Genomic DNA, 12,404 nt, shown 5'->3' on the forward strand with positions numbered 1-12,404 from the left:
GGCCGAGATACACATGGAGACCCTAAGCCAGGTGACACACAGAAGCAGCGGGAAGAGTCAGCCTCAGACCCACAGGCACCCTTAGCATCCTGGAAGGCACACCCTGCAAGCCAGAGCACTCCATTAGATGCTAGATAGAACAAGTTGAGCCTCAGAGGCAGGGCTTCTGGGTAGGGAATGTCTCACTGAGGATCCCCATTCTCTAATGTTTCCCAGTCTCCTTATTCGGAGTTCCTGGAACCAGACTGTTCAGGTTCAAACCTTGGCCCTACACTGATTACCTGGACGATTTTGACAAACTTCTCCCTTAGTGTTCCAGAGTCCCATTATTCCCATCTGTGAAATGGATGCAATAATAGTCTACTGTCACTGTGGCCTTAAAGAAGGCCATAAGAGAGGATGGAGTATACCTGCCTCAGATGTGTAGATGCTGTAGAAGTGGCTGGCAGCTCTGCTGGTTGTCATGACAGCATCCAAGGGAGAGTTGTGCTATTACAACAGGGTGGTGGGACTCATAAACAAACATGTTGCTCCCTTAACCAGAAATGCCTTCGCTTCTCATCATTTTGGTCTTCCCAAACTGCCAGGAGCTCTAAGTCCCTGAGCAAATACTCATCCTGTGAGCTGTGTCCCTAGTTTCTTGTACCAGAGTGACTTATTTGAGGTCTTAGTTCAGTCCTACCAGAGCCCAAGCCAAATGTGCCCCGTGGGGAGTCCACAAAGGTATGCTTAGCTCTACGGCTGTGGTTCCCAACCTTCCTAATACTAAAATTTACCCTTTAACATGAATCCTCATATTTTAACATGAATCCTCCCCAGTCATAAAATCATTTTTGTTGCTACTTCATAGCTGTAATTGTGCTACTGTTGTGAATCGTAATATAAATATCTGATATGCAGGATATCTGACATGTGACCCTCAAAGGAATCGAGACCCACAGATTGAGAACTGCTGCTCTATGGGAAGAGCGTTACCCTCTGTGGAGCCTCTGGTGTAGGTCAAAGGTCTACAACCATGACATGGACAATGAAGGGTCTTGGCATATTAGGTATCTTTGGGTCTGTGTTACCTCAAGACCTCTGAAGTCAGTAAGATGTATGGATCATCTCTCACTGCTCAGGGGGGCAGGAATCTGAGAGGAGTTTAGCATGCTTCTACTCTGGGTCTGTCATGAGCATGCAGTTGACATTTCAGCTGTGGCTTGGTCATCTGATGCCTGGATGGACGCCAGAGGAGCCACTGCTAACCCAGCATTCGCATGCCTGTTCTTTGTACTGCATTGATATTGATATGACCCTTCTGCTCTGGGACACGTGGACCCTTCCATAGGAATGCTTGAGTCTTCTTGAGACGTGGCTGCTGGTTTCCTCTAGAGCAACGGTTCTCACCCTGTGGATCACAACCACTTTGGGGGGGGTCGAAAGACCCTTTCACAGGGGTTGCCTAAGACCACAAGAAAACACAGATATTTACAGTAGCAGCATTAGGAGGGTTGAGAACCATTGCTATAGATTTATTAATAGCAGTCTGAGAATGGACTCACAGTATCTTATTATGACCTCACCTTGGAGGTTACAGATGGTCACTTCCATGATATCTGATGGTTTAAACATGGCAGATTTACTTGGTATGGGGGGGGGTGCTGCACTGGAGTATGAATACTGGCAGGTAGGGATCTCTGGGAGACATTTTAAAACCTGCTAGCACATCAGGAAAAGATATCGAAGAGACACAACTTTACTTCCCAGAGAGAGTGACCTGAGTGAGCTGCTGGGCAGGGGGATATGGAGAAGGGCGTGTCACCTCTAGAAGCGTAGACACGCAATCAACACGTTCCCATACAGATCTAGGTAGCCCTTCCATGCATGCTGGCCGCACCGCCAGCTGGAACTATAGTGGAAATAGAGTTTTGATTAGTAATATAGATTTCTATTTGATTGAGACATGAACTATCATCTCTCTCTCCCTCTCCCTCTCCATCTCTCTCTCTCTCACACACACACACACATACACACACACACATACACACATATACACACACATACGCACACGCACACACACCTCCTGGTCTTAGAGCATTTGGAATTTGGAACATGGCTCCATCTTAGCTTCTGAGTATCTGATATGGTGCCATCCCATAATAGAATCAGGAAAGAGGTAATGTCAAACTCTTGAGCTGGGTAGAGTGTAACTATCTTCTCTTTCCATGAGGAAGTCCCTTCCAGACCATGGCAGAGATGGGGAGGTCACTGGAATACCAGAGAGAAGAGGCGACTGTGGTTGGCTATGGAAAAGTAGGGACTGACTCCGAGATGCAGGCAATGGCATCTATAGATATGGTGAGTTCGCTGTTATGGCTACTTTTATTGTAAGGAAGGAAGGAAGGGTACATTTTGGCTCACAGAGTGAAGGGATACCATGATGGGGGAAGGCACGGTGGTGGGATACAGGCAGCTGGCCACATTCCTTGAGCAGTTAGGAGACAGAAAGGGATGGAAGCTGATACTCAGCGTGGCTTCTCCTTTGTGCTGAGTCTGGTACCCAGCCTAGGGGATGGTGCTACTCATAGCTCAGGTGGACCTCCCCACCTTAATTAATCCTATCCAGAAATTCCTGATGCCCAGAGGTTTCTCTCCTAGGGGATTCTACATCCTTCAAGTTGACAGCCAATATTAAGCAGCACAGAGGGTGTTGATGGTTAATTAAAAATGCCCTGGCAGGCAATGGGAGTCTACCCAGCAGCCAAAAACCAGACTAACACCCAGAACATAACACACATGCAGCCAAGTGGGGATGTGATGGGCAGAGTCGAGTACAAAGATGCCCTCACTAGCAACAGTATTCATATACTTTGTGCGTCTAACCTGTGTCAGGAACAGTTTGTTGTTGCTTTGTTTTGGGTTTTTTTGTTTGTTTTGTTTTGTTTATCAAGCTCACAGAGCAGGATGTTTGGAAGCAAACAAATCAGATGTGTACTTTTTTAAAAGTTAAATTTAAACTATGTTCAGACATGTTGTTTCATCTATGATAAAGACTTTACTGTATTCCGTATAGTGGTTGTGGGTTTTTCACAGAGATGTGTAAGCTCCACCTCGCTCTACAGCCAGAGACAACACTTCGTCACTGCAGAAGGAAACCCCGTGCCCATTAGTCCCTCCCCAGCTCCTTCTGCCCTCCAGCCCCTGGTAACCACCAATCTACAGTCACTATGGCTTTGCCTATTTGGAGATTTCATATCAGTGGAATCGTACATGTGATCTCTCATGTCTGGTTCTGTTCACTTACAATGTTTTCAAGGTTCATCATGTTACAGCGTGTATTTCATGCCTTTTTTTTTTTTTTTACTAACCTGTGGATATGTGTATGTATACACATATAAACCTTTTATCTGTTTATCAGTCCATAGATGTTTGACGTTCTCTTCTTCGAGCTATTATTTATAAATAATTTTGCTGTGAATATTCATGTATACATTTTGATGTGGTTGTCCATTTTCACATCCTGTGGGTGTATCCCTATGGGTAGAACTACAGTGTTAGAAAGTAACCCCATGTTTGACTTACTCAGGAACTGCCAAGCCAGCTTCCATAGCAGCTGCAACATATTATGTTACCATAGCCACGAATGGTGGGCAAGGGTTCCAATCCTTTCTGATACACGTCATGACCTGCTCCCCGCCCCTACTCTTAAAATGTTATTCTCTGGTGTGGAGTGGCGTTTATTGTAGTTGTGTGGAGCATGTTTCTATGTACTGATTCTTCATTTCCTTCAAATCCTTCATACGTTAAAAAAAAAAAAAAAGAATGGGTGTTCCTCCTCCACCTCGAATCAACCCCAAGGCTTTCCATGCTAGGTAAACACTACTCCTCAGCTATATCCCCAGCCCTTTTAGATTGAGGCGGAGTCTCATTAAGTTGTCCAGGCTGGGCTTCAACCTACTTAATAGCTCAGGAAGGTCTTGAATTTGTCATCCCCCTGCCTCAGCCTCCCAGATGCTGGGATTGGATGTGGTGGGGCAGGCTTGCCATTTCTCTTCTTCTCTAGAGGAAGATGGTTCCTTTGTCTGTTTGTTTGCGTTTTCTAAGCCAAGCTGACTTGGAGCTCACTGTGCAGCACAGCCTGGCCTTACACCCACAGTGATTCTCCTGCTGAGATCTCCAGAGTTTACAGACATATTTTGCCATCTTATGAGTTTTGCTGAATTATGAGGTTTTTTTTTTTTTTTTTATAAAATATATCTGTAGACAGCTTTTCTCAGACATGGAATTTGCAAATATTTCCCCCACAGTGTGAGCCGTCTTCTCACAATTCTGGTGGTATTTTTGAACTACATAGTTGTGTTACTTTGATTAAACCGTTTTTTTTTTTTTTTCCTGGCTTGAGTTTGTCCTTTGGTATCAAATCTAAGAAGCTAATATTTGATCCTCAGACATGACGTGTAGTTTTACCTCTGATGCTCAGAGACATGCTCCACTTTGGTTAATATTTTAGATGTGTTTATTTTCTTTTTATATGTATGGGTGGTTTGTGTCCATATATGTATTTAACCACATGTGTTCCCAGTTCCTGAGAAACTCCTGGAATTAGAGTTATGGATGGATGTGAGCCACCATGTAGGTGCTGCGAGCTGAAATCAGGTCCCCTACAAGAGCCACAAGGTACAGTGGTCCCATTACAAACTTTGAATGTGAATGTTCCACTGTCCCAGCACTATTTATTGAGAAACTATTCTTTCCCACACTGAATTTTATTGGCCCTTTTGTTGCAAATCAGTTAACCATATGTTTAATCGGTTCTTTCAAACTCTCAATGCATTTGCATCGATCTACACATGCGTGTTGCTTGACCCTACCAGCCTGACGGTACCACAGCTCTGTAATAGATTGTGAAAGAAGAGAGTGTAAGTCTTTCTACTTTGTTCTCTCTCAAGATTGTTTTGGTTTGTTTGTTTGTTGCCATTCGGGTCTGATACTTCTATGTGAATTTTAAAATCGGCTCTCACATTTTGGGCTGGTGGGGGAAGCATCTGACTTGTAAAAAGATTTCACTGGAGGCTGCAGATCATCTTCAGGCGCACTGCCATTTAACAATATTGAGTCTCTCAATGCACAAACACAGGGCACTCATTTAGTTAGGTTTTCTTTCATTTCTCCTCACAATGTTTGGTAATTATTCAGTGTACAAGTCTTCAAGTTCTTTTGTCAAATTTATTCCAATTTTGTTATTTTTCAATACGGCCCTAAGTGGAATTTGTTTTTTAAATTTAATTTTTTTTGTATTGTTATACTAGATTTTCTTGAGGGAAATTAGTTAACAAAAAGTCTGCAAGCCTGAACTACACAACTCTCAGATTGCTCAACTCCCATGGCAAGCTATGAGCTGGCTAACCTGCAGTGGAAGGAAGAAGGCTGTGACCTCTGAACTCTCACCACTGTGGACAACATCCTCTCCAGTGGCTTCTTCCCGTGTGGCCCTGAAGAACAGTCGGCTAATAAGGACCTCCCAGAAGGCAGATCAGGGTCCACAGAGAAGAATGGATAAAGGAATATTTCCCAGTCGCCTGGTCTGAGGCAGTTGGTCCCCTAGGAGGTTGGGAACCCTGGCAATCCTTGCCTGGTGGGATCTCCTAATTGTTATGTATTTTCCATTCTTCTTTTCCAAGAGGAACCTTTAATTGTGGTTGCCTGTTCCATTCCCATTGTATATTGCACATGGGTGGTTGGCTGGGGGTGGGGGTGGGGCACGGAGACAACCTGCCTTTTGATTATATGCCTCTGGACCAATATCTGAAGGTCATGGACAGATCATGCAATCACCAGGAGGGCCCAGGTTTTGAGCTGGTTGTAGTAATTATTGGATAAAACCTTGTGGGCTTTGAACTTGGGAAAGGATTGGTATATTTTGTGTGAGGGGGAGAGAGTGTGCATTTATTCAGGCAGAGATCACTAACTTCAGTATCCACGGTCTTCTTTCTCGTTAGTGATGGAATGGTTGACTGGACGTGTTGATGCCAGGACGATATGCCTTAACTTCCCTCGCAGCTAGAGATGTCTTAAGACCAAGCCTGTGAATAAACATGGTGGGAATGTAACCTCAGGCAGGGTCTGCAGAAGTAGACAGATCTTCCTCTATGTCAATATCCTTCTCACCTATGGCTGAAGTGCTAGCATGGCAGTGGCTGGAGCATCCTCTTGGGAGAGACGGGGAGGTAAGGACGGCAGAGTAACACAGAAGGATGCTTGCGTTGCCTGACTGGGATTTGCCTCCACAGTTGACCTCCTTGTTCGGTACACTGACTTCTGAGTCCCTTTGTTGGATCAGGCTAACTTCAATCCCCTCTAATAAGGCTCTGTTCTGCCTTCAAGATGAGAGGGACCAGACTGTTTATGTGTAGGTAAAAATGACTCAGCAGGGAGAGTTACCCTAATGGAGAAAGAGAACACAGGAACCAGAAAAAGAACAGAGCCCTTGAGGAGATGAGAAGGGATGAGACCCTGAGAACAAGGGAAAGGATTTTTCTTTGCCTGGAGAAACTGGGGTGTTTCATCTACCATGACAAGAGGCTAAGAGAGCTCAGAGATGGGACTATGTGGGCCTTCTAAAATCTCAAATCCAGTGACACACCTCCTCCAACAAGAGCATACACCCTAACCTTTCCTAAAACAGTTCTACCAACTGAGCGCCAACTTTTCAAATGTCTGAGCCTATGCAAGCCGTTCTCATTTAACCCACAGTGGCTAAGGCTCATCCACATTGTTTCGAGTTCTTGTAGCCCATTTTTTTAACTTAACATATGGTGTTCCATTGTTTGAGTGTCCTGCGGTTATTCATATATAAGCCATGGAAGCTTATCTGGGAAAAAGAGAAATAAAGGCTGAGGGAGAAATGGGTAAAGATGTGCTTGCTAGGGAGCTCTGAGTTTCAGAAGTATTTGAGGCTATAGTGACCATACGAATAGGTATGGCCAGAATGAAGGTGATGCCCAGAGATGAAGGTGAAGAAAGCCGATGGTCAGAGGATGAATACGGGCCATTTGTCTAGAATACGTCACTAAAGGTGGCTGGAGCTGGAGTCTTCAGTTAGGGAGGCAGCACGGTGTGTAGAGCAGAGAGAAAAAGAGGGGCAGGGCCAAGCTGGAAACAGGGGAGGGGCCAAGCTGGGAGCAGGGGGCATCAGTGGTGCAATGAAGATGAGAGAGAACAGAAGTAATGGGCAGGAAATAGCACCGGAAATTGACATCTGAGGTGCAAAAAATGAGGGAATTAACACCTCTGGAGAGGGCAGCATAGAGGCAAAGGCACAAGGTCTGCGGAGAAATATGAGGGAGGAATCCAGAAAAGGAGACAGACAGTCCAAGCAGTGTCAGCTGACGGGAGCGAAGCTGACTGAGGTGGGAGGAAGACCGGTCTCCAACCACATCACCAGACAAGAGCCTCTGCTCGTCTCACAGTGGGCATGGCTGCAGAAGGGTTGAGACTCACCAGCCCTGGTGTCCCAATGGCTTGAGGAGAAGGGCAGCCAAGAACTCATAGTTCCTCCTGGGTCCACTGCTGGTGTCAGGGAAAAGTCGGTGTGGAGATTTGTCTTCTCAAGTTGCCTTCTGATCTGCTACCATCGTCTTCTAGTCACAAGCTGAGAAAACAGGTGCCATCTTGGTTCTGAGAGAGTTTCCTTCTAAGGGGAGATGGTTGGAGGAAAAGAAAGAGAGGTGAAGCTACTTAGGAACCAAGAAAAGCTCCAAGAAATCCCTGGACCTCCTGTCATTAACACAGTCGGTACAGAAAGAAGTGGGAAGGTCCATCCCAGAGTCAGCTTGTGTTTCTGTAGTCTGAGGAGATGTTTGCTTCTGAATTTTCCCGGTTGGGTTCAACTCAAGTATCCTTCAGGCATGAAAGGGTAGGATGGGGGCAGGGGCATTAAACACAGCCATGCCAAAAAGGTGGGGAGGGAGAAGGGGATAGAGGTTTGGGGGGGGGACAGGGAAAGGGAATAATATTTGAAATGTAAATACAGAAAGTATCCAATTAAAAAACACAGCCATGCGATTATTTTCTGTTGCTGACTTATAAGAAGACCCCACCTCTCTCACATCCCTAGGACCCAGGACCTACCAAGCTGGCGCTCTCAACCTCTGGCCCTTTCTGTTTCCTCCTTATGGTACTTGGGTGAGGGTTCAGGTATGGACCACTACTGAGAGGAAGGACAAGAGGTGCCTAGCAGCAGTGTCTCTAGAGGCCTTCTTCGTGTGGTTCTGGGTAATTTTAATGCCTCTGGTTCCCCAACTCAGGAGAAGAGGGAACTATCTGCTGGGCTACCCTACCATTAATAAGGCACACACCTCCTATTTTCAAGGAAGCCAGGGGGCAGTGATTTGTATCTTTCTACAGCTCCAGCATTCACAGGCCACCTGGCTGAGGACAGAGCCATGACTCTCTAGGGGCTCCTGCACTGAGCCAGAGACTCAAGCCACATGCAGAACACTGGAGTACACTTGAGCTGGCTAGGTTTGGTTTGGTTTGGTTTGGTTTGGTTTGGTTTGGTTTCAGTTTGGCGTAAGCCAGGGTCCTCTAGGGAAAGGAGAACTAACCTGTAGGCAAGCCTGTGGGGCATTTTCTTGATTGATTATTGATGTGGGCAGCCCCCAGGCCACTGTGGGTTATGGCAGCCCTTGACAGATAATATAAGCAGGCCAAGCAAGCCATAGAGAGCAAGCTGGTAAGCGGCACCCCTCCATGGGCTCTGCTTCAGTTCCTGCCTCCAGGTTCCTGCTGAGCTCCTGCCCTGGCTTCCCTTCCTGATGGAGCATAAGCTGTAAGATGAGATATACCCCTTGCTCGAGGTGCTTATCACGGCAACAGAAAGCAAACTAGAGTCTGGAGATGAAAGGGAGATGAGACTAACTCCTACGGTGAGGCACATGTCCACACTCTGAGCAAGGAGCTGGCTACAGACGGGCTTTTACTGGGACAGAGGTAACTATACCAGGAAAAAAAAAAAAAATCCTACCCCGTGAAAGAGGCTGCGTTTGGGTTCAAAACCGGATACTAGGAGAAGGCCCTGGAGATACATTGCTTAGATTACAGAATTATCTGATAAAGCAGAGACCCAAAGTCAAAGAGGCTCCAACAAGATGGATTATTCTCTTTAAAATATATTTGTCTTATGTGTATTGGTGTTTTACCTACGTGTACATGTTTATCACATGTATGTCTCATGCCCATAGAGGCCAGAAGAGGGCATCAGTTCCCCTAGATGGCAGTGAGCCAAGAGGAGGGTGCTGGGAACCAAACCCCAGTCCTCCACGGGGGCTGCAAATGCTCTTCACCGCTGACCCATTGTTCCAGCTCAAAATGCTTATTCTTTTCCTCTGTGTGACAGTCCAGAAGTAGAAGCCAGGTCTCCAGCCGCTTCTGACCGTCTTGCTCCAGTGCCATTCCTTTGCCTGTGTTCTCACCTATATGATCCGGGACATGACCTCACGTACATGACCTCACATATATGACCCCAGGATATGACCTCACGTATATGACCTGTACCTGCAGCCTGTACCACATAGGAGAAAGAGGCCAGCAGAGCCTGAATCCCCCCTTTTAAAGGCATCATCGGTAAGCTGCACACATTGCTTTGCTCACACACTACTGACCAAAACTTTTAGTCCCTGGATTGCAGACCCCTAGCTGCAAGGGAGACTGGGAAATGTAGTTTTTTGTTTGTTTGTTTGTTTTTATTTTACACCAAGAAGCCATGTATCCAGAAAAAGAAAAAAAAACACTTTTTATAAAAATTTTAAATACCCCCGTGTTTATGTGTGGGTATGTGCCCATGGACGTAGGTACCTAAGGAAGTCTGAGAGGTCAGAGCTCCTTGGATGTGGAGTTATACAGGTGTTATGATATAGTTGCTAAGAACCAAAGTCCAGTCCCTTGTAAGAGCAGTATGTGCTCGTAGCCACTAAACCATCTCTCTGGCTCCAGAAAAGACTTTCTGATCTATGAAAGAAAAGGTAACATTGTTATGGGGGTCAACTAGCAGCTGTGTCACAGGAGACCCCCAAGTGTACAGCGAGAAGATTCTCACATGTGTGTGACAATGGGTGAGACAAAGAATCTGGGAAAATTACATCAAGACACCTCCCTGGCCAGAGCAATGCCTGGCCCAGATCTGGTCCCAGGGTTTGACGGGAGCCTATAAGAAGTCCTTACAAACTTTCTAACCAAACCTGGTGACATAGGAGAGCATTTTCTTTCTAGTCATAAAACCATGAGGATCTGACCCTGAACTGGTGACATGGTTATTTTTCTCTCTAGTTTGGGAGGGATGCACAGCTCATATGCAGAAGAAAGATATAGCCAGCTCCTGAGACACGTAAGGAAAAGATGCAAAAGATGCCCTTGCCAGCAGGTTGGCCTCTGCCTCCCACCTTTCTCCATCCTTGCCCCACTTGAGGACTTACCCCAGACGCCTCTCCTCCCAAGCTGATTCAATTTGAATGTTGGCCCTTTTCAGCCCAGAGTCTTGCCTTAGTACTGAAAGTGGCATTCCCCCCGCCCCGCCCCCTGGAGGAATGAATGGATTTATGGGTAGAGAACACAGCTGACATTGTGGGGTTCCCCTAGCTCTCTTTTTTTCTGCCCGCTTGCCCCACTACACCTTCGAGTTACCACAGAACACACCTCGAAGGGTAGGCTGCTGGGCCTCTCCGTTTTTCCCAGCAGGCTCTGCTTCCTGACAATCAGCCCCACCCTCAGGCTTGCTCCAGCAGGCCCAGCTGTGAGGAGGGGGCGAGGAGGGGCAGCCGTCAACAAGGACTGCATTCTGGGCCGCTGCTGCCTGTTATCAGCTAAGCCCGGGCTCTGACTCACCTGCCTCTGTGGGCAGCCTTTGGATGTGGGCGGTGTTTGATTTGCCTGGAGGCTTCCCTTTGCCAGGACCTGTGAGGGGAGCGGATGCTAAACAGAGGCCTATTGTTGCATTCCCTCCAGAGTCTGGCTCTTTCCAGGACTTCCCTGAGCTGTCTTTGGTTGTTCATCCTTCTCCCTCTGGCCCCCAGAACTCTGGCTTCTTCCCACGTGCCCCTCACCAGCAGCCTGGGGTGGCAATAGGTGAAGGCAAGAGATTGATAACCATGGGGTGGACTCAGAAGGAAACATCTGAACCCATGACCTTTGGGCTCCCGCTCTTTTGAAGCCTCCAGAGTCCCCTCCACCTTTGGCAGACAGGTGGGGTACATACCACAATCTCTTTTATCTCTTGCAGGGTGGGGTGGGGTGAGGATGGGAGTTGCTTTTTATTTTAAACCATGATCAGTGTGGTTCAACTTCTTGGGCCTTGGGCCTATGGACTTTCTTCTTTGCTGTTCCGTTCTGGGTCTGCCACTGCTGCCTTAGAGGGCCTTTGGTGGTATGTTCTGTCTACCTGACCGGTCTTGGCTGACTGAGGTGAAGCCAAGGCTGCCCCCATCTCCAGAAAAGAGCAAGCCAAGAGTCAGTAGATTAAAAAAGAACGATTCCAGCATCTCAGGTCTTTAAAGAGCATTTGGACATTTCCTCCCCGACGCCGTTCCCAAAAGAAGCCGGCTCTCCTCTGTGCACCAGTCTCAAAAACAAGCAGACTTTCCTAGCCACACACCATGTTTCCAGTCCTAACACCACCCTGCAGTGGATTCTTTTCTTAAGTAGATGTCCAGTGTGGCGATGGCTCAGACAGACATTTAGGGCCAACCTGATCATATACTGAGTCTTTTCTTTGCAAGTGCTCATGTGAGTGTGTGTGCTTAAATTTCTTCAACAGGGCATCCAGACTGGCCTAGAACTCACTGTATTACCTTGAATTTCTGATCCTGCCGCCTTCACTTCCTGAATGCCAGAGTCACAGGTATGCACCACTAACCATATTCAGTCTCCTGCAGAGCTGATAATCTAACCCATGTGCATACTAGACAAGCACTCTACCAACTGAGTCCTTGGTCCATAAGCTATGGAATCAAAAGCACAGCCCACCCGTGGTTTGGGCCAGCGGGATTACAAACGTTCAAAGAAAAGCTAATGACACGGGATGACAAGGTGATGGATGCCCTTGGGTACACAGAGCAAGGAGAAGAGACATGAGGGGACTGAGAAGAACAGAGGATTAGCGAGACAGGTCGGCTCACAGCCATGACCACCCGCTACCTGTGAGCAGGGGGCCATGGAAACACTGCCGTACTGCACAGAATCAGGCGGGCGATAACACCGCATCCCACCAAACCAATATTTGCTTACTGTCGGTTCCAATTCTAACTGTAAGGAAATGATTTCTGCCTGCGGAAATGAGGGTGTAGACAGAGAAGAGGGCACCTGCTGACACCACTTCATCTCCTCTGTGAAGTTCAGTGGCTCCCCCAGACACACAAACAAAACCTCCT

At 46.9% G+C, this 12,404-nt stretch overlaps 1 long non-coding RNA gene across 1 annotated transcript; it reads right to left on the minus strand.

Moving 5' to 3' along the window:
* Positions 1 to 5,951: 5,951 nt before the first annotated feature.
* Positions 5,952 to 10,544, minus strand: LOC110312195. The gene is made up of 3 exons (XR_002380036.1): positions 10,455 to 10,544; positions 7,483 to 7,675; positions 5,952 to 6,065 (listed from the first exon to the last, which is right to left on the minus strand). It is a non-coding gene; the product is annotated as an uncharacterized LOC110312195 (long non-coding RNA).
* Between the last annotated feature and the right edge of the window lie 1,860 nt (positions 10,545 to 12,404).

This window comes from Mus caroli, chromosome 17 (assembly GCF_900094665.2).
Source record: "Mus caroli chromosome 17, CAROLI_EIJ_v1.1, whole genome shotgun sequence".
Lineage (NCBI taxonomy): Eukaryota > Metazoa > Chordata > Mammalia > Rodentia > Muridae > Mus > Mus caroli.